Source organism: Carassius auratus, chromosome 42, assembly GCF_003368295.1.
Source record: "Carassius auratus strain Wakin chromosome 42, ASM336829v1, whole genome shotgun sequence".
NCBI classification, from domain to species: domain Eukaryota; kingdom Metazoa; phylum Chordata; class Actinopteri; order Cypriniformes; family Cyprinidae; genus Carassius; species Carassius auratus.
In genome coordinates this window covers 8985837-9009891 of record NC_039284.1, presented here as the reverse complement: position 1 = coordinate 9009891, position 24055 = coordinate 8985837, and the positions used below count along the sequence as shown (strand labels likewise).

The 24055-nt window shown below is 38.9% G+C and overlaps 1 pseudogene; it reads right to left on the bottom strand.

Moving 5' to 3' along the window:
- Positions 1-1223: 1223 nt before the first annotated feature.
- On the bottom strand, positions 1224-11447 carry LOC113060292 (transmembrane protein 260-like; annotated as a pseudogene).
- Positions 11448-24055: the final 12608 nt, after the last annotated feature.

Below are 24055 nucleotides of genomic sequence, written 5' to 3'. Positions count from 1 at the left end.
ATCGCTCATAAACGCGCGGCCTCTCCTTCAAAGGAATATTTTAGTGTGTGACTTCCCTGCTAATATTTGGCTGGCAGGCAGGGATGGACACGCTTGTAGTGAGTGAGAGGAGAGTAATGTCACACCATTCAACCCCGATTAACTTGCTGAATACCAGCCGGCTGCAGAGAGCCTCAGTGCCGGAGACTAGAACTAATTTCACTTTATACACAGATATTGACATGCTGCAGTTTAGAAAGTCATTAGGGTGGGGTCAGCGGACTAATAACGACTTTGAAGATGGAAACGGAGGCTGTCTGCACAGCATGAAGTCAGAGCAGTGTTTAAGTGCACTTTAATATCGACGAGGACCAAATCACTTCAATTGGTTGCACGAGATATTAAATGGTGCTGGGTGCACCTGGTAAGGATGTTCAGACTAGTGATGAATCTAAAGGTGCATTGAGTAGTATCATCTCTAACATTTATTTACATATCCATTTATTTAATCTGGCACATGGTTAATTTTAACAGCATGTGTGGACACTTGGAATTGAATCCATTACCTTAGCGTTGCTAGTTGCATGCTATACCAGTATACTGTCCTTTAAAGGCAACAGGAGGAGCTGACATTTTGGGTTTCAAGTTTACAAACTGAATTTTGATTAATTTCATATCAAATCTTCTTACATTTCTACAAAACCTGAAATATGTTGCTCCAGGTACATTTTGCTGCACTTTCACGAGTCATATCCTCATAAGGGATATAATTATTTCTCCCCGGGGTGTGGGTTTATTAAACACCCGTGTCATGAAAAAATCATGACTGTGGGTCAGTTGTTGCAAAATGATGCTATGCTGCTTGAAGCATGTTTCGCAGCACTTTCAAATGTTAATATCCAGTGCAAAATAGCGTGTTTAATTTGATCCAAAGTGTTTAATGTGAAGAAATTCAAAATGTCTGGTCAGTGGCATTAAAAGGCTAAAATGCTCAATCACCGCTCACACTTAACCCTGTCTATTGTTTTTTTGTGGAGTGACTTGACTCCTGATTCATTGCATCAAAATGTACCAGGTGAGCTACGGAGTACGTTTACTACATCAGATATGCCATGAATTTGGAGATTATGAGACGCAAACATCAGAATGTATTTGTTTGCAAATCTTGTACTATTGTTAAAGTGCATAACATGCAAGAAACCATGCCAAAATAAGTCTTTATTTATCAATAATTTGCCCCTCTAATCACTCTTTCTGTGAATATAAGTAAAATCTGTTAGACTAGAGTTAATTTCAGCTGGAAAACATGATAGTCCATATATTAACGAAACATATTATTACCTACCAGGCAATATATCACTCCCAAAGTAAACTACCAACATAACTAATTGTGATACCCATCATGCGGCTGGCTCCAGTTGTAAAGCTTGAGTGTTTTGTGGGCCCATTTTTCAGGGTCAAATGGGGTTTTGACAGGTACCAACTGCTCACAGACGCCCCAGGGCCAACGAGAGAAGCTCCGCTCCCAGCTGGGGTCACCCTCATACAAACACAGGCCTGCTGTAGACAAACCCAGATCAAACTGAGCATCAGTCATAGTGACACAGTTTCACTTTTAAATAAATGGGTAAAACGTCCTGATAGCATTCATTATGCTTAGTTAATGAACATTCAAATAGAAAATTAAGTTGTGATTCACATATATTTAATATGTTACACTTCCCAAGGAAACCAAGTTAAATTTTTAGATTCATACTTTCATTCTCCGCATAATCCAGCAAGAAGGAGCACAATCTCATTAGAGTAGAGTATTTTTGAGTAGAACTGTGTAAAAGCTTCTGAGTCTGTCTGTTATGTTAGAGCCCATACAGATCTTTAGTCACAGGATACACATGGCAGGAATATAGAAACCGGCTCTCTTAACAAAACAAGCAGGTTGCTGATTGTTTTTTCTCAAGTATTTATTTCTTATTCTCTCTGTTCTGCTTCCCAGGGAAATGACTGTAGTGTTTATTGCCCCCCTCTCAGAGGCCGGGGGCTTTACCGAGGAAATACTGCCGTCTGGTGGAGGGAGGCAGTATAGACGTTTCATTTCTTTTGTATAAGGGGTTAGTGGTGACATGTAATGGTTTGCTATCTCTAGTGCTTCTCTGTCTAATATAGAAAAATGTACATTTAAATGTAATTTTTAGCATATATATGGAGGGCATATGAATAGACCTCCAAGTGTGTGAATCTTACCGCATATTGTGCTTGAGAAACTGCTGAATGCTGAATGTTTTCTTTTCCACGGTGTTGACTGGATCCCACCAGCGCCCAAGAAACATGAGTCCAGGTAAATGCTTCTGGAGTTTTCTCACATACCAGATATAAACGTCATCATCTCCATCACATAACACAGGTTTTTACAAGCCATACAAAACAGAGTAGCGTGGTTATAGCTGAGATAAATTAGACATGTGTCAGGCTGGATTATGGACCTCCTGGTCTACAAGGCTGAGGTCTGGCCGGAGACCCTGGCAGTAGTGCAGGTAGATCACCACGAGTCAGAGCCAACGCGCCCTCCGGCAATGACGACACAACCTCACGGGAAAACCTGTCCATGACATCATTTCTGCTCTGAACACTCTCTCTGTAGACACACATAGACAAAAACACCTTGAAAACACCTCGCATTAAAACATGGTGTGTAAACAGTATGTGCAGAGTTGCATGAGTTGCAGTCAGGGGTTAAATAGGACCACAACAGTGTTTTGTATATTTATATACAGCAGTAGTTTTTAAGGTTTTTAAAGCAACGTACCCCAAAATAGGGATCCTTAGCATCCGTTAGCTCATTAACTAAAACTAAAACTATTAAAACATGTTTTGTAATTGAAATGAACCTGAAATAAAAGGAAATATAAATATTACATGAAAAGCTGAAAGTAAACAAAAAATTTAAATACCTTTAGGTACTGAAATACAGTGAATAAATGAAAAATGAAAACTAAAACTGAAATAAAAATTTGTTTTAAAATGGCATCCAAGATGTAGATGACTTTGTTTCTCCAGTACAACACATACTGAATTTTTAACTGAAACCGTTGCAGTCTTTCAGTCTCATAATGTAAGTGGATGGGAATCACGGCTAAAACATACAATAATAAAAAAAACACACACAAACAAAACCAAATTAAACCCTGCAGCTCTTGACAATACACTGATGTGTAAAGACACAAAACGATCTCTTTGTACAAGAAACTGAACAGTATTTGTGTAGTTTTTTAACTCGGTTTCATGCAATGTCCAAACTGTTAGAACTCTCCTGAGCGCGTTCTCAGCCATAGACAGTAAAAGAAATGGACACAGCAATTGGAACTCAATTGAGACAAGTGAAGCCCATTTTTAGCGTTTTTTTTAGCACTTCCATTTCTGACGCGCAGACTCAAACTAAATTTGTTGACGTCAGCAACCTGTCTGACAGATGTAAATCTTCTAGTAGTTGTGCGTGCAAACTGCCATCGTTAATCTTGCAGAGACGGCGAGCTTGAGCGAGGAGTTCTTTGGCGTGAGTGAGCAGGAGTAAGTATTCTGATTAATTATTTTGTATAGTATTTTAAAATGTAACGCCAGTACGCCATATTAAGTTAATTGCCTGCGATCTTCTCCTCCTGTCTGTACGGTAATGCGACAGAGAGTCGAGTGGTTAAGACGCAATCGTTAGCCTATTTTTACAAAAACTGTTTCTACGGGGCCATAATGTAACATAGAAGTTAATGGAGCCCTTTATACATTGTCGTGTATCTTTAGAAATGAATAATGGACAAACGGAGTCTTTAAACACCTCAGATGTAAAGTTATTCGCTGTCAAAGTGACGCCAAAATGAATGGGAGTCAATGGGATGCTAACGCAAGTGAAGTTCTGCTACAAGATGGCGGCACGCGGCCGACTTCAACTTCCGGTCGGCATCCTTGCCGCCTGTTCTTAGCAGCAGGCTAGTCTTCTTATTCATGCTTTATGGTGGATCAAAGACTTATAAGTGCATTACTGCCACCTATCTCTCAAATGGACCATTGGCAATCCTAATTAAGATTGTAGATAGAGTATCAATGGTCCTCTTGAGAGATAGGTGGCAGTAATGCACTTATAAGTCTGCATCTGCTGTTAAGAAGAAGACCCTGAAAGCACCTGCTGCTGAGAACGGGCTCAGGAGGATTCACTCAGGAGACTAGAGTTCTAACAGTTTGCACATTGTGTTAATTAGAGGTAAAAAAATTAATAAATTTAAAAAAATAATAAAAATAAAACCTTTTAAATACTGTTCTGTTTCTTGCACAAAGAGACCTTTTTGTGTCTTTACACATCAATGTATCGTCACGAGCTGCAGGGTTTAATTTGGTTTTGTTTGTTTTTTTATCATTGTATGTTTTAGCCGTGATTCCCATCCACTTACATTATAAGAAAGACTGCAACAGTTTTAGATGAAAATCCAGTTCTGCTGAAGAAACAAAGTCACCTACATCTTGGATGCCCTGGGGGTAAGCAAATAAACATAACAATTTCTTTTTTTGCTGAACTATCCTTTTAACAATTGTAATATTATATTTAAATATGAATTGCTTCAAAATATTGCCCATATTAATGTAACATTAAGACAATAGAATTAGTATAATAACTAGTTTTTATATTGTCATTGCAATAAGGCAAATTTAAATCATGAAAATGTTATCTTAAAATATGATCTTAAACATACTGTAATATCTTAGGTGAGGTTAATTTTGACGGCAAATATGTGCATATGGTAAATACAAGGTTTCAACATAAGTAACTGTAGTTTGTGTATGTATTTATTGATTTTGTGTGATATCTTGCCTAAGATATGATAATTACCACCACATATCAGTAATTTTTGCAACTACAAAATCCCAAATTAGTTAAAAAATGCCTGTTTTTAAAATTCTTTACTGAAATAATTCTGTTGTAAAAGATTTACAAAGAGAGTATAAAATAATCAAAGTTTGCAAGTAAAAAGTGATTGAAAGTGATACAAAAGTTTGTGAGCTGAGTTTGTGAATGTACCTGAACACCACATCAGCTGTGAATCCACATCACTTTGAAGAGTCTGCACAAAAGTGTAAGGATGTGTGACATTACTGGTGTTCTAGCTATCCTGCAGTCAGTTGCAGTTTCTCTGTGAGCAGGGACGAGGTCTGATGAGCGCTGACAAGAGTGTCAGTCTCACCTCTGATCAAAGCAGCACCGTTTGTGGCAGCCATGCACCAAACCTCAGCGCTCTAATCTACATGACTGCTGTGGCTAGGATGTCTAATCAAGCACAGAACTCATCTGCTTTAATCTGCATGACTAGTGTGGCCAGGACGGCTAATCAAGCATAGAGTCAAAGCTGCAGAAGAGTGCAAGAGAGCTTTTGCTTTGATGTGTGCTGAAGCATGGAGGACATGAAGAATTCAGGGAGTGACTGGTATGGAGTATGATCAACCACAAATATACAAAAAACATAATGCACACTGATGTGCCCATTTTATATATATAACGACTTTATTAAACAATTCCTTTGTCAACAGTCTCCTCTGTGTCTCTCCACATCACTCAAACTGCCTACACTCTTCTGTGTCAGCCGCACCACAAGGATGCGCTGTTTTCTTTCAAATCAAATCATAAATACACACAGAAGAGCATAGGTAGTTTGAGTCATGTGCCTCCCGGATTTCATCCAAAATATCTTTGTGTCCCGAAGAGGAACGAAGCTTTTACGGGTTTGGAACGACATGGGGGTAAGTAATTAATGACAAAATGTTCATTTTGGGGTGGAGCATACCTTTAAAGGATCATTGCAGAAATTGTTTTTTAATTTCTTTCCAAAAGGCCATCTGGGGACACATTAAAAATAATAAAAAGCGGATGAAACCTCCTCATCTTATCACTTTCATTAATGAAATCTGCTACATTTCTTGTATGTAAGCATAAATATATATATATTTTTACAAAACTATTTAAGTTATTTCAAGTCTTCTGTGACCTCTAAATTTTGAAAGGTGAATTAAAGATGTTTGAAAAGTGGTTTACCCATGGTTTAAGCTGATCACATGTGAGATGAGGCCTGCAGTGAGTATCCAGACGCCCATTCAGCTAACACACGGCCCAGCTCAGACCCAGACCCAGACCCAGACCAGCCAGAACACACACCCCAGCATCAGCCTGCAGCCAGAAGCGCTCCACCTACATACACACGTGTTATATATTCAATATCTTTCATCATATAAGAAACAGTATTGTTAGAATTGTATTTCTCACCACTCCCAGCCGAAGAGGATTCTCGATGTTCAGGTTTGCTCTCCAGGCAAAGAACACAGAGTAGATGCTCACCATGGTCACAATCAACCAGACAAAAACACAGCGCACACTGGGGGTCACATACATGCCATTAATTAAATCTAGTAATGAACATTTCAAATGCAATATAGTTAGCTAATTTGTTGCTTTTTGCTCTGCCAATAATGTTTTATGCAAATGTAATTTCTATGTAACAATATAATAGTTCATAATATCAGCAATATTTCAAATTGTCAACTTTCAACACCACCTCTCCGACCAAAAGTTAGTAGTCCATAACTTTTTCAATTTTTATTATTATTTAACTTTGAAAGAAAGTAAAATTAACATTAAATTTAAATATACATTTAATAATTTAGCAGATGCTTTTATCCAAAGCGACTTACAAATGAGAACAATAGAAGCAGTCAGGTCAACAGGAGAACAACAACAGTATACAAGTGCCATGACAAGTCTCAGTTAGTCTAGTACAGAACGCATAGCCAGGTTTATATATATATATATATATATATATATATATATATATATATATATATATATATATATATATATATATATATATATATATATATATATATGAGAAACAAGAAAAGTGCTAGTATTAGTTGGTTAAGTGTTGGCGTAAAAGATGAGTCTTTAGATGTTTCTTGAAAATGAGTAAAGACTCATTGAGACTCATTGACTCATGAGATCAGGAGGTCACTCCATTATTGTATAAATATTGTACATTTGCTTGTTTTAAGAATGAAAACTTTAAAATTAGCATTAAATTATTACATTGATCATAAGTGACAGTAAAGACATTTTTAAATGTTGTTCAAAATTATTACAAAATTACAAAAAAGTTTAACAACATCTGTGCCACTAGCGGCACCAAATGAAACTGCAAAATGGAAATGAATGTAAATGGCAAACATTCTTATTCCAAACAGGTTTCAGACGAACCAGAAGTTGAGCCAGAAGCTGACATACAATATCTGATAGATCGACAAAAAAAACCTTACACAACCAGTGTTTATATTCACAGAAGCCTCTAAAACTGTGATGGATGGAAGAAAACCTCCACGCTCTAAACTCCTTCATACTTTTAGATGGTGTGGTTTTTCTCCACTACAGAGGATCTCATCCAGCTATGTCTTACCTGTTCTACAAAGACAGTAAAATGTACTGGTACTGGGATAGACAGATCCTCCACACAGTGATTCCCCTGAGCCCTGAGACACAAGAGACACACTTATCAATACATCCACTATGTGTGGTGGACAGAGACTCAAACTAAAAGTGCTGTGAGTGTCTGAATGTTTTGTTTTTATAAATGCAGTCTTGTGATAGCCTTCTATCTGTCTCCCAAACCCAGTCAATGGCCAATTTCCCTGCTGTAAGAGATAGTGCCCCGCCTGTGCTTTAATACCCATCTCTCTCTGACAGCTTATTTAAGTGCTGTGTGAAAGCGAGTGTGTGTGTGAGAGAGAGAGAGAGAGTGTTTGAACTCCTTATGGCAGGTTTATGCTGTGACATGCTTGTTGTGTTCCCTTCTCTAGCCCTCACCTGTCCATCACGCTGTGCGGCGTGTGGGGGGTGATGGGAAACAGCTGATTGGTGCTAGCGGGAGCTAAAATAAGCTCTCTCTCTCTGGAGGCACCTAAACGTTTGATGAGGGTGGGCTGAGGAGACGACCCGAGTCTCGCATGATGTGTTACACCAGTGTCATCAAAGACGCTGTGAACGTCACTGATCATTTCTAAGCCAGCGCGACACTCCTGATTTGTTATTCCTAGCAGGTTTGTAGTTCTGGAGCGAAGGCGGATCTACAGTAGAACTAACTATGAAAAGGGTTTTAACAGAGCCATTAGTCTTCATTAAAGCTGCCACTTAATATAAGAGGAAAAACAAGACAAAGAAAAACATTTGCAACTTCTTTTACAAGAATACATCCACTTACAGTGTACTTACTCAAAAAAGGACTGGTAATATGTAAAGGCTTAGTATCTAGTTATAACCCAGTTATTGCAATGACCTGCAGAGCATGACTGTAAAACACTGTGCCAGAGAAAACTATGTGGAGCGGTCTTGCACAAAATGATCATGTATTATATCATATTTTATAATTTTAGTATTAAATCACAACTATTTATTGCAGTTACGATATCAAGGGACAAAATCAACAATTATGTTTTTTTTTTTTTATTGTGCACCCCTGATATAATATTTGTCATTCTAAATCTAAATGGTAACAACTGTATCATTTTAATATTTGCTGAATTGCAACTGTTGTTAATTTTGCATTTATTTTAAACTGATCTGTGTATTTTATTTGTATTTATTTTTTTTGTCACTACATAATTCTCATACATATACTTCCTTCTGGAAATTAAAATCTGGATTCATGAATGAAAGCAATTATATCACTGTAGTATTTGCATGCTAAATCTTAACTGCTTTTATTTTCTTGTTTTAAATTATTTTTAACTGAGTTTTTGGCCACTACATAATTCCTGCTTTTCCTTCTGAAAATTACAATCTGGATTCATTCATCAAATCATAAACAACTGGAAAGTTAATTTGTTTAGCAATTTTCTTATACTCACCATAACATTAAAACCAAAGAAATATACATAAGCAGCGCATTAGTTTCAGAAAATAGCATGGAAATAACTTCACATCCTAGTACACACATTACATTTTTGAAAATATTTTTTATTTATTTATTCTTAAACGCTATTGAATCTGTTGGTACCAGGCTGAAGGTGCCATATTCAGCTCGCAGCAGGTGTGTGAGGAGGCCGTGGAGAGATGTCTGGTCTCCCCAGCTCCAGCGAGCTCTGTTGAGGTAGGAGGAAATGGGCAGGTAGATGTAGGGCACAAACACGTCCCCGAAGACACCAGACCAAAGAAGGACAAACCCTGCGGGCGATGCATGTCAGCTGTATCTTACAGATCCTTCCATTGCCAAGTATTCAAATTTACATTCCAAAACATAATAATAAAATACTGACACATAACCACAATCACCTGGAAAAAATGTCCTCTACTGCTTTTCACTGTTTTCAACTGTAAGTACCAGTGCACAAAACCCCTCAGAAATCACCAGGATATGAATACAAATCTCTGTAATGCTGTATATTGTTTACATGATGTGGTGTTAGTTCATAATCACTGAATATGCTCTTTGAAAGGTATTTAACCTCCAGTATTTTTTACAAGACTGCTAAATGCTTTAGAAAATGTTGACCGAACTGAGGGACAGCTGAGTGGTTATCAATACTTACATTATGAGTGTAAAGTTTATGATTATGATGGCAACATACACACAGCCCAAAGAAGAACGCCCCCCATAGAGCAAACTGAGAAAAGACCAAAATATGCATAAATAGGAACCTGTGATGATGTTATGTTGTGAGATCTGGCATCACGAGTTCAGTTAATAATGACGAATACATCCACACCAATATGTGTCAGTACAGAGTCCGAGTCAGATGATTAGGGACCAGATAAACAGAAATATAAAGTTAGATATGCAAGTATGTCCAACTTCATCTGTGTTCATACAGTACACTCACGTAAAGTGATTATACAAGATATAGCATATATCACCTGCTTGACCTCAAAATGTAAACTATATTATTGCTCAGCTCTAATCTGCTAAAAGCGACTGAAATTCATGATGATATTGTAAATATTAACGCCGTGATTTTCTATAACACTGGTTTGAAAGTAAAAAGCGCTAAATACATTTGACTTGACAAACCATTACGGAGTAGTAATAATGATCAACATTACTTACTATAAATTTAGGTTAGGTTTAGGGTTATTTGCCTATAATTATGAATAATATACTGTTATTATAGTAAGTACAAGTAATGTAATGTATAGTAATTACAAGTAATGTGTAACAAGGGCACTGTAAAATAATGTTTTATCGGTTTTGTTTATAAAAAACAATATCAAATTAAATACAGTGCCCCGGAATTGCTTATATGTAGATATTTCCCCACATAAAGCATGCTAGAAAAAGTGCAATCCAAAATATTTGTAGCAAATAGCCAACAATAACTTAAAATGATACATTTTTATTATTTTTTATGCCAAAAAAAAATTAAATAAAGATATTAAATAAAGAACATCTTCCATGAAGATATGTTGTAAATTTCCTACTGTAAATATATCAAGAGTAGTAATATTCATTGCTAAGAACTTCATTTGGACAACTTTTTTTTGCACCCTCAGATTCCAGATTTTCAAATAGTTAACAACAAACCATAAATCAACGGAAATCTTATTAATCTCAGTTTCAAAAAATGCACCCTTATGACTGGTTTTGTGGCCCTGGGTCATGGTAAACATAGGCTCACAAATCTTTTCTGGATGTAAAACAAACCCTGGTTACTCATCAACTCAGGAATTCACAATTGGGGTCAAATCTCTGCACTTACATTTTCACCTGCAATGGATATATTATTTGAGACTTGACTTTGACTTATGACAAAAGACTTGAGACTCGACTTAGACTTGGACTCCAGCTGTGAAGAATAAGATAGGACACATGGCCGGGGCGAGGTAAAAGGAAACGCTGGACAAAGAGACGAACGAGGTCAGCTTTGTCTGTTGGAGACCAGAAAAGACAGAAATGAAGGAAAGCAAGGAGAATAAAAAAAAAAAGTTGGGAAGACACAAAAGAGAGAGAGCTACAGAGAAGAAGAAAAAGAAAAAACTCAGCCCAGTCTCCAGCACACTTGCTTGGAAAAATTTTAGCGGGCTTGACAATTAAAGGGGGGTGGTAGAGGGGGGAAGCGAGGCAGTATGGCCCTCTCCTCATTGTGCCGAGTGGCTTAGAGTCCTCATCAGCCTATCAGCTAAGTGACAGGCGGAGAGCTGCTCTATTCAGCGGCACAGATACACGCCGCGGGCCAAGCGGCTGCCAGCTCCCTCCTGACCCCGCAATCCCTCGCCGCTGACAGCTTCAAGCTCCATGGCAAATTAGGCGCTCTCACATTACAATCGCACAAGACAGATTCCATTAACGGTATCTGAAATTGAGTAGAGAGCAGGGCCCTCGCCTTATCAGACCTGACTCATAAGCAGCGGCGGCACCGCCGAAGCTCGCGCGCTTAATCACCAGCCATGATACCATTTAGACGTTTCCAGCGCGCCTCTGCCTGCCGCTGTGATAGTCGGCCACAAAAGAGGCTGATGAGACTTAGAGGAAGGGGAACAATGGAGCTTTCGCAGGGAAAGCAAAGTAAGTCAGGAAAAAGGGGAGCGGAGAGAAGGATACGGACGGAAGAAAGGAGGAAGGATGGTGTGTGAGGAACTCGCGCTTGCTGACTACTTCTCTCTTCTGGTTTTTTGACACTACTTGCCTTTCCTCTCTTTTCTTTCCCTGTCTTGAGACGAGGCCGCGCATGGGCACGCAGTCAGACTAATAGCTTGTCAAAAGCAGGCGGTGGGGGGGGGGGTCTCGGTGATATCAGCTTCTCTCTAGTCCTTTTTACTACTCGAGGATGGGGCGGAGGAAAATGAGGCTCGGTGACAGTGCGGACCCCCCGCACCTATGATACTGCTCCCACTGCGTGCCAATTAACTCCCAGCACACGCTGGCGGCTGGGGGGCCACGGCTGGGTTAGAGTAGGGGTGCTCTCCCGTGGTAAGGGTTGTCAGTGCAAAATATCTGACAGTCACTCGCTGTCCTCCTCCAGACTTTATTCCTCTGAGGGGGCTTGACACGGACACTTTAGGAGTGTCTGTCTGCTTGGAGGAAGGCATGTGACACGTCCTTCGTTCCAGAACATGTAGGACCACCTGGGTCCCCTCGGTTCTCTCTCTTCAGAGATAAGGTGAGAGTGTGACACCCGCGTCTGCTGTGCACGATGCTGCTGTGTTAGTGTCTCTGTAGCACTTCAGTTCAGAACAGAGAGGGGACTCCAAAAGAAACACTGCAACTGTGCAAACCTGCTTGACTACATTACTGCATAGAACATTAAAGATGCTTATCTAACTTCTTTATTTTATGTAAATATAAGAAACTAACCTTAAATCTAGACCTACAGTAAATACATGATGTCAATATTACTTACTTTTGTGTAAATACACTGTAATAACACCTTAAAATAAAGTGTGACTGAATGTAGGCATGAAGGCACCTTGGTAAAGCATGTTCAATAATAAAATTATGTTTATTTATTTATTTTATTTTATTTTATTTATTTTTTTTGGGGGGGGGTGGCATCTGTAGAATGATAGCATTAGAATTATTCGAAAATAATTTGGAATTATCCAAATTTCTGAATTATTAGAGATGAATGAAGTATCCAGGAGTGTTCCAGAAGTAACATTCCCATTCCCATTCTCCATAGAAGAAGTTTAAGTTAAGTGTATTAAGTGTACTAGTGTGTTATTTCAATCAAGTCATTAATCAACTGTAGTATTATGTGGCCCTATGAAATGCATGCATTCTGGAAAAGGCTGATCCTCTCCATGCATGACTCCCATTAAAAACCGCCTGTGGAGACAGTTTGGGAAATGTAACACTATAGCAATATTGACTTCTGATGCAACAGTCACAATCTTAGGGCTCCAGGCAAGGGGAAATTAAAGTGATGGCATTGCACAGTGAAATGGCCCCATCTCCCCCATTCTGAATGGAGTAATGAGGGTTGAAACGTCTTCATTAAACTTCTGTTAAGGAAATATTACTGCACGTCTTTAATCGGTGCCATTGGTCATGCGGAGCTGAAGGCCTGTAGTGCATGGAGATGTTTAAAGGAATCTTCCAGATTAAATACATCTTAAGCTCTATCGAAAGCATCTTGGTTTGTAGAAAAAACAGGTTTGTGATAATGCAAATGTAATGGAGGTCTGTGGTGTGATTACATAGATAATGTTTAAATATTGTGAGAATAATTACCAAACAGTGCAATTATCTAGAATATGATTGTGCAGAATAAGGCATTAATATGTGCTATATAAGAACTTATAAACAGCCAATATGCTAGTTATATGAAGCATTTTTCTTCGTTTTGATTTCAGGAGCTGCTGCCAATAGGGTTTAAGTTGCATTTAATGTAGAATATTCTTTTATTTTTCAAGATACAAAGGTTCTTGGCATGATAAACAAAGGGTGGGTGTCATATCTAAAGAGAAGATAGATTTACTAAGAAACGAATGGCTGCAAACCAGAGCGTTTTAGAGATTAGACTGGCTAATAAAGCATATGCTTAAGCTGCCAGGAGCTGTTTTTTCTGGGTCGGTGATTTACCTGACAACAGAGGTATGCAGGAGGGGGCAGCCAAGGGACGTGGGAAACGACAGCGTTTTCGGTCTTAAACAGAAACAAATACACAGACAGACAAGACTGAGCGTCAGTTCTGAAATCCACACAACAAAATGGCTTAAATAGGACATTTCAAAGCAGTTCACTCAAAAATGAAAATTCTACTATTATTTACTCACCCTCATGTCTTTACAAACCTGTATGACTTTCTTTCTTCTGTGGAACTTAAAAGAAGATATTCTGAGAAATGTTTTTTTTTTTTTTTTTTTTTTTATCCACACAATGGAAGTCAACGGTCACCAAAACGGATTGGTAAACCAAATATCTTCAAAACATCGTTTGTGTGTTCTGCAAATAAAATCATTATGGTTTGGAACGACATGGGTAAATTCATTCATGTTTGGTTGAACTGTCCCTTTAAATGTTCACATTTGCTTAGGCTATCACATTCTAACATGGGTACTGCTCTCATGAAGCAACCGTCTTGTTAATAAACACAGCTCACCGTAGAGAGCCACAGGGTGACTAAGAGCGAGTGAGGGTCCAGTAACGAAAGCGCAGTCATGGCCATATGGTAAAGTGCCTTATATGGACACAAAAGCACCGGGACAGGTGGGCACCGGAGCCCGGTCAGCTGTGATATGAGCTGGTGCATGCAGAACTGGACCCGTCTGCTCTTGGCTGGTGTGCACCCTCACAGGTGCAGTGGACCCAGGACTGAGGAGGATGGGTGGAGTCACCTTCGTCGACCCCACGGCCACGTCTATTACGTAATCCACATCATGAAGTGACAGAAAATGCTAGGTAATCATTGTGCTAAGAGATCAAAATAAGTTCTTACTTGGCAGTATTTAACTCACTATGTAGTTTCTGAGCGATCTCATTATGTGGATGCCATAGTATTCTGGATGATTGCTATTGGTGGCTATTCACTGACTTAAGACAAACTGTATGATAGTCTATCTGCTGTTCTTTTAGGCTAACATGTAAGCACGTAAACTATAACTAAATAATCAACAACTGTTGGTCATCATTTTTGTTCACCATTACACCTTTAATGGTGAAAACCAAAAGCTCAAGTTCAAAACAATGTTTCCCAGCTTGTAATTCAGTCAACGATTATGATTTTTACTAATGCCAGCTATCCTCAAAGGTTTACCCAGATGTAAAGAGTAGATAAAGGCAAGTGATGTGGCACTCAAACCATAGTGTTTAAAAAAATCTGTGATTGAAAAATCAAAGGAAAATGAAGCGCTATGTCTGAGAAGCAAGACACATTGTAACAATCTGTCTACCTAATTTAACTTGGAACATCAAAGAGTTTTCACAATAGGAATGTCTCATGGACAGCTTTATAGTGAATTATCTCAATTTAACAAAACGTTTTGGAATATTTAACATCTTTTTATTAGTCAGTGACATTTTATATAAAAGTGTCAACACTGAAGCAAGAAAAACATATTTTAACATGTGCCAAGTTCTTTAATATGTACAGTAGTTTTGTTCACATGTTGGGTTCATATGGTTTTGAAAAATTAACATTTAATGCCATGCAACAGTCAAGTGAAATGTAATGGCATATTTTACTTACATTTGTAATACATGGTGTTATTAAATGATTCTCAGTGGTTATAACTAAAATAATGGTTTTATTTTTATATATATATATATATATATATATATATATATATATATATATATATATATATATATATATATATATATATATATATATATATATATATATATATATATATATAGGCCTATATATATATATCATAAATAACATAAATAACTATTTAATAAACAGAATAAATATAATTTAGAGAAGAGTCACAATATATAAATAATATATAATAATACTTCTAATAATATTATTATATAATAATAAATATGTCCTATTTTATTTTCTGCAACAAAAATCTGTTGGATAAACTATTTCTTTTGTAATAAAAAATAATAATTCAATATTTGTCAAACTACTTAAGGTTTTACTTAGAGAGAAAGTTTACCTAAAAATAAAATTTATATCATCATTTACTCACCCTCTATTTACTCCAAACCTGTATGAGTTTCTTTCTTCTCAGTGGTACAGCATTGTGTTTTCAGGGCAAAAGGTCATGGGTTCAATTCCCAGGGAACACACATACTGGTAAAAACAATGTATAACCTAAATGCACGGTAAGTCGGATAAAAAAAGTGTCTGCTAAATGCGTAAATGTAAATATAAATGTTGAAGAAAAACATTCATATGACATGAGGGTAAATTATGAAAAAATTTTCATTTTTGGGTGAACTATCTCTTTCATTGAAGCATTTTTCTACATTTTGATATCTGGACTTTTTAATTTTTATGCACCACAAAAATTAATTCATTAAAAAACACATTTTATTAGAATAAATGTATGCACTCCAGTCATTGCTTATATGCAAAAGTGTCATGTCATTGATCCACTTATAGCACACACAAAAAATGTTAACAATATGTAATATGTCTAACAAGCAAGGCATTCTAACCTTAATGCACCAAAAATCCTCAAAGATGGCAGAGAATGTATAGGGCAGAAAACGGTCAGTCTCAGAGTGGAGTTGGGTGCCAGGGTAGCAGGCCTGTCCGGTAGTGTTCCTATCGGGAGTGGCACGCCACCTCAGCATTACCACTGGGTACCTAAGGACCCCAATGCCAACCCAGAAGGTAGTCCCAGACTGTGCCGGAAGCTCTGAAACCCCTAAAACACTCCCTCCTCCCACTCCTGGCATCTCAAGCCTGCCAGCTACTGCTCAGAGCCCAGCAGACATACATGAGGCCAAACCCCAGGCTAAGCTCGGACAGATAACCATCAAAACCTATTGCACTTATGTTTTAAATTGAAAACACAGATTATATACTGAAACTTAAGAGCTAAGAGGGTTTGTGTGTGTGTGCATATGCAACAAAATCCTCACTACCATCAGCCACAGGAGGAGGATGGGTTGTGGGGGCCAAAGGAAATGACTTCTTTGCTAGCTGTAATCCAAAATTGGATCTAAATCCTTTGAGGCTTAAGAGCAGAGGTTGCATTGGACATGTAACTGCTGCCAAATCTCTGGCCTTGGCTCACAAACTCAGCTGAGTGAGGGCATGCGTTTGCAAAAGTCACGTGTAGATATTAAAATACATGCAGTAGCTACTTCCTGTTAGATCAGTTTTCTAAGATAGCAGGACATCTTACTCCATTTTTCAAAACGCTTATAAATCATACAGAATGAGTTTTTTTTAGAAAGTCAAAATGCACAAAGTTTCCTGTGAGGGTTAGGGTTAGGTATAGGGTTGGTGTAGGGCCATAGAATATACAGTTTGTACGGAATAAAAACCATTACGCCTATGGGATGTCCCAGTGTGTGTGTGTGTGTGTGTGTGTGTGTGTATACACATAAATATTATATGAATATGAAAATAAAGTAAGCTTTGAATGCTTTACAATTTACAAGAGCATAAGAGAGGACAACATGGTGAAGAGCGGATATCCTGGAGGTTGGGCCACCTGGGGGAAAACACCGCTGTAAACTCACTCACAGAATATTCTGATAACAGCAACAGAATCTAGTAATCCCCCTCCTCTCCCACCACCCATCAGCATACAGTTCAGCTTTCAAAGGCAGACCTTACTTTTGTGGGTTAAAGCATCACACTGTCCTCCCCCTCCCTGTCTCCTTGCCTTCCCAGCAATTAGGCACTAAGTCCCCTAAGGAGCGATAAGGACTAGAGCTATTAAAGGCTGTCTCACTCCTAGTGGCCTGATAACACACACAGGCACAGCAGGCTGAGAAACACTGCACACTAGAGCGAAGAGCAAGGAAACGTCTCCGAGAAGAGGTTGTTTAAGGGATGGATTGGAAACTCGGTGGACAAGTAGATGTCTAAAAGTTAGTGTGAGTTCAAGATCAAAGTAGGAGAGACTAGGAGAGATGGTCCCAGTCAACTGATCCCCTCTAAACAATTTCATAAAGATGAAGTCAGGTTTGGTGAACTTTGATAAGTCAGTGTTGGGAAGTAACTAACTAAAAGTAAATTAAAACTCTCTTAAATATATATATTATTGACAAATAAAAAAGTATACCCAGGAGGAACTAGATCTATCGTCTAGTTCAGGGGTTTGCAGATTAGGGTCTGTGGCCCCCCTTGAGGGGCTTCAAGGGGGTTCTATAAAGGGGAAAATATATATATATCTTGCAAATTGGACATTTTTTTCTCACAATTCAGAGTTTATTTTTCACAATCCTGAATCTATGTCTTGAAATTCTGACAATTGTTCTCTGAGTTTACATTTCACAAATTTGAAATATTAGACTTTATATATATTTTAAGACGTGCCTAGTGTGTAATAATATCAGGTAATAATAAATGAGTAAATCAATCAATCAAAATGAGCAGGGCAGTGTGCCAAATCTGTCGCTTTGCCACCGGGGTTCTCCTGAAATGGGACTAAGAAGTGACCTTGAAATTTAGGAACTTTAAGGTAGTTCTCTAATGTTGATCTCCAGTGTATTTTCTTTCCTACATTTGAATAGGAAATTGAATGTACAAAAACATTTAGCATTTTGTAATTTGTAAATTTGTAAATGAGACTTAAGAGGGGAAAAAGTCAGATTGCAAGATATAAACTGAGAAAAAGTCAGAACTGCATGACATAAACTCGAAATGATCACAGCCTGAGAAAAAAGTTGAGAATTGCGAGTTGTTAATGAAAAATTGCAAGATATAAACTTGAAATTATAGGAAAGTACATTTTTAAAAGGGTTTGTTATATTTGTGGGTCCTTAAAGTTAAAGATGGAACCCCTGGGAACTTGAAAGTGAAAAAAAGTGAAAGTCGTGACATTTGCCAAGTATGGTAACTCATACTTGGAATTGGTGCTCTGCATTTAACCCATCCAAGTGCACACACACAGCAGTGAGAATTGAACACACTTTGAACACACAGCCGGAGCAGTGAACACACACACTGTGAACACACACCCGGAGCAGTGAACACACACACTGTGAACACACACCCGGAGCAGTGAACACACACACTGTGAACACACACCCGGAGCAGTGAACACACACACCGTGAACACACACCAGGAGCAGTGAACACACACACACCGTGAACACACAGCCGGAGCAGTGAACACACACACCGTGAACACACAGCCGGAGCAGTGAACACACACACTGTGAACACACACCCGGAGCAGTGAACACACACACTGTGAACACACACCCGGAGCAGTGAACACACACACCGTGAACACACAGCCGGAGCAGTGAACACACACACCGTGAACACACAGCCGGAGCAGTGAACACACACACCGTGAACACACAGCCGGAGCAGTGAACACACACACCGTGAACACACACCCGGAGCAGTGAACACACACACCGTGAACACACAGCCGGAGCAGTGAACACACACACCGTGAACACACAGCCGGAGCAGTGAACACACACACCGTGAACACACAGCCGGAGCAGTGAACACACACACCGTGAACACACAGCCGGAGCAGTGAACACACACACCGTGAACACACAGCCGGAGCAGTGAACACACACACCGTGAACACACACCCGGAGCAGTGAACACACACACCGTGAACACACACCCGGAGCAGTGGGCAGCTACAGATCCAGCACCTGGGGATCAACTGGGGGTTCAGTGTCTTGCTCAAGGGCACTTCAGTCATGGGTATTCAGGGTGGAAGAGAGCACTGTTCATTAACTCCCCCCCACCTACTCCTGTCAGCACAGAGACTCGAACCTGTGACCTTCGGGTTACAAGTCCAACTCTCTCACTGTTAGGCCACAACTGCCCAACTTGGTCAACTAGCTTGTAGTATATTTGTGACCCTGGACCACAAAACCAGTCTTAAGTCGCTGGGTTATATTTGTAGCAATAGCTTAAAATATATTGTATTGGTCAAAATTATTGATTTTTCTTCCCCAACACTGTTGAATGTTTAGAATACAGAACAAACAGACAGCTTGGAGACAAGCGAGAGAGGTCAAGGCAGAGAAGAACATGGAGGCTTGGAAGAGGGGAACAGACACAAAAAAAGAAAAAAGAGATAGACAGTATGGCAAGCAGATGGCAGGGGCACAAAGGGCACACTTGGAAGTGCCAGCAAGGTGCGTGTGACTGCGCAAACGACGTGTGACATGTGACGTGTGACGTGTGTGGCTGAAATGCCTGCTCTGGTGCCATGCGAGGCTGACAGCGTGGAAAGGCACGCAGAGGCGTCGCCGGGTCTGGAAGCGCGTGTGGCACGGCAAAAAAGGCAGAATGCGTGGTAGGGGGCAGTCCTGCGACGAGAAAAGATCCAAGGCTCAAGGGAACAGGAAGGGAGGGCCGGCGGCCCGGAGAGAGCCCTCTGACCCTGGGGAGAGCCGCAGACAGACAGGCCACACAGACAGAGGGAGGGATTACTGGCATAGTGACACGGCCACAGCCTCCCTAAAAGGATCGCGGCAGTGTAATAAACTTTATTAAATAATAAAACTTATTATAACTGTTAACCCGATTTACTTCATTCTTTGAGGCTTACACTTGCGCATGCACAAAAAGGAGTATAATAAAGCTTATACCGTACATAAGGCGAAGCTTACAAAAGCCATCGCCTAACCATTCAGTCTAATTGGATTTGAAGAACAGGGTTGCAAATTATAGCATTCTCTAGTCCTAACTTAGTCAAAAAAGAAGTGCATAAAAAAGAGGGGAGGTTAAAAAAAAAACCTGTGGCCTGAAAAGTAAATTAATCATCTTTCTTCTCCCCCCATACTTAATTAAAATTCCTTAATGCTTATAAGAGTTAATGAGTGGATTGATTAAACAATGCAGCTAATGCTTACCCCCAGCTCACAAGCAGCAGTGATCAGCTCTCCTGTGGTAGAAAAACACAGAGGGAAATTAATGTAAACCCAATAATTATTATTAAGAGACAAGTCCGCTCCTGAAAGTTTTCCCAAATCAAATACTTGCACTGGGTTTTGCATTAATTTGCTCGGATCAAAACCTGCAAAATCTTCCCAGTGTGACATTTCCAAAGCGACACGCTCATTCTCTTCCATCGCACACGGCTCCCCTGATCCCCGAGCAGACAGACGCACACATACACAGGCTAATCTATTCACTCGTCCCATACTCTATGTGCACGCGCAGAGCCCCATCCGTCGCGGTATGATGTACACAGCCGAGCCACACGCATACAAAAAGCCCCCTCTGTGACTGTGATCTTTTTAAGAACCTTAGTGTTTCCTCTCATGACAGTATTCACACAGATCTAGGGCTATAAACCAGAACTACTATAGAAATCATTAATACAGGGTCCCCACACTTTCTGACCAATTGATTTCCATTACTTTTTCAGGCGTTCATGATTACCGGACAGAGTATATTGTCTGAATTATTAGTTTTGCATATTATTCTTATTCTATGTCTCCATTACAACCCTATACAGACAGACTGATGTTATGGTTGGTTTCTGAGTAAAGTTTACTCCACACAAGTAATCTGATTAAATACGGCCAGATAATGTCTCAATGAAATGTGTCTTCAATGTAAACAATGAAATGTGTTAATTTTTTAATTAATGGTAATTTATTATCAAATTAGACAACTGGCTTATTTGGACATTGCTTCCACAAAGTCACAGATTACCTACCAGTTTTTATATATATATATAATTATAATTATGTCGCTGTTAATACAGCTTTACCATCACAGGAATAAGTTACATTTTAAAATAGATTAAAATAGAAAATAATTATTTTAAATTGTAATAATATTTCTCAATATTACTGCATTTCTGATCAAGTAAATTCAACCTTGGTCAGCATAAGAGACCATCTTTAAAGTTTAAACGGTAGTGTATATCCACCATGATTTAAAATGTTATGCCTTTTCCATGCCTAAAAATATTTTTTCCATGACTGTGGTAATCCAGCTCATTACAGTATCAATACAGAGGATATACATAAAAATAAGTGAGTTTAAGTGCTTTAAAGTTGGCAATAATGTAGAAATCTACAAAATCTCGAAATCCACAAACAAAGACAATTGTATTTAAACTGCAGTTCAGAGATTAATGGGCAGAAAGTCCTTTCGCCTACTAATCCCAAATGTTTTTGCCCTGTTGTATAAATCTAAGCAATGCTGCCTGATGCAATACTTGCCTAAATACTGTAAAAATCCTATAATCTGTGCTCTCTGATGCAATATGAAATGTTCAGTGCATCACAACATTTTGAAATTGTCAGCTGGCATTTCCTGCGTATCACTAGCGGTCGTCTGTTTTCGTTGTCATGTTGGAAGTCCTCTATCTGAAGGTGCAGACCCCTTACACTTCAGCGGTTGAATTTTCTCTGCTTTCACACTCTCGCTTAGAATAGAAATAGATCCACACGCGGTGAAGCCAGGTCTACCGCATTTCAAAGCATGTGAATCTCCCTGTAATCAAAATTTCTCATGTTATACATCACAATTTCATTCATACACTACAGTGCTGTCTCTAGACCCCAATACAGAGCCTGGTCCCAAAGAGGGAGGGCTATGGAGAAAGAGGTGCAGACGCAGTTGAGTAAAGGACAGCGAAGTGTCTCGGTGATAGCACACCATCGGGCACCAACAGCAGCCTTTCTCCCCCCATAATCCCCACCATTTCCACACTCGCATTCCTAGACAACAGCGGTCCCGCAGGGCGCCCGCTCAACCTCTCCGGGGCGCAGCACACCTAAAGGGATTAGGACCGCGAGACGGAGACCTGGAGAATTTCTGCCGAGCATTCAGCTATCACGCCAGCATCCTGCAATGTCCCGAAACGCCACGCTTAAGGGCTTGGCTGATTTTTTATTTTCTCTCTCTAAGCCCCAAACAGCTTCTTGCAGCCCTTTATCCCCCTAAAAGCCTCCAAAAGCCACCCTGCCCGTGCACATGCTCCTAGAAGAAATTTACATTTGTTTCCCAATTATTGAATATGGTTGTTTATGTGCAAAGGTGTTCCATTGTGCACGATTGCCTCTATGAGTCAATAAGCATACACAATAAAGAAAAGCAAAAATCTTATAAAAATGTAGTTTAAAACACATGTTCCATGTCTTTGAAATGTACTCTCTTGGTTTCACATGGTTATTATTAAAATGTGTATACCTTTAAAACAAACAATAATCTAATGCGGTGGAACTATCAAGTAAAAAGTAGTAATATTTCCATAAGAACTTGACTACATTTGATGTAAGTATACACACATTATTTTATATTTTTATTATTATTATGTGTTTATAATTTACAAGGGAAATTCTATTTTCTTTTTGGGGAGCCACTGCACATTTTACAACCTGAACCTTGCCTGGTCATTGAAATATCACATTATGACATTTGTATCTGATATTTTAAGAGACTTCTTGACCATGTTACACAAACATAAGGGTCTGCAGACAAACTAGTTATTTTATGCTTTATAGTTTTATGTTTTGTTCTACATGTTTCTACGTTTTGGTTGCAGCACATGATTTTGTTGGTCATACCACATGACTTTGGGGCAAAAGGCTGTTCACATATTAATGCAGTTAAGCATTTATAATAGAAATAATAGTAAAATATAAACCTTCTTATAAAAAATTGCCCATTCAGCATTTTCTTTATTATTATATTAGGGCAGTTGTCTCTTCTTTGTTTTCCTTTTACTTAATTCCACACAAATAACAAAACAAATAAAAAATAAATAAATCTTAGCAAACTGGCTAAATGGTAAAAATCTGCCAAATCAAATTAAATTCTTTCATTACATATGACAAATCTCACAGGGATACAGGCATGTTTTCACCAGTTCTACAGTGCGAGTATATCATCATCATGTACAGTATTTCTCTCTCACTCACTCCTGATTAACGCTCTGACGTCACACGGAGGGATTCGTTTTTCTGTTCTCTTGACAGCTTTTAAATCTGTAAAAACATGATGCCTTTTCTCAATAACAACTTTTCTGGGCCGTTTTTGCTCGCCAGTAACAATCAGAAAACGTTTTATGTATAATAAAAGTTTCGCTTATGCTATCCTGCTTTAGAAAAGACATCACTTGGTCAAATATTTTGTTATATAATGTTGTGATACTCGTATATTTTAGATGTGACGTCCAAATCATCTTTGGGTTTCACTGGATGTTGGATTTAGGCAGGTGTTAGAAAGATTAATAATAATATTTTATGCAGTTCCTGATTGCAGAAGTTTTACGTCATGCGGTGTATGTGATGTGATACGCTGTTCTGTGATTGGCTGCGTGTGATATAAACACAAACACGTGACTGACTGCAGTTTTACCGGAGTCTCCGCCGCACACATACACCGCTGAAACTCACGCGGCTGTCGCTCCCGTCAGCGTCCACGACCAGCTCTCCGACGACATCTCAGCCGTCTCCTAAACTTTGAAGCTAGTCAGTTATTTGACATG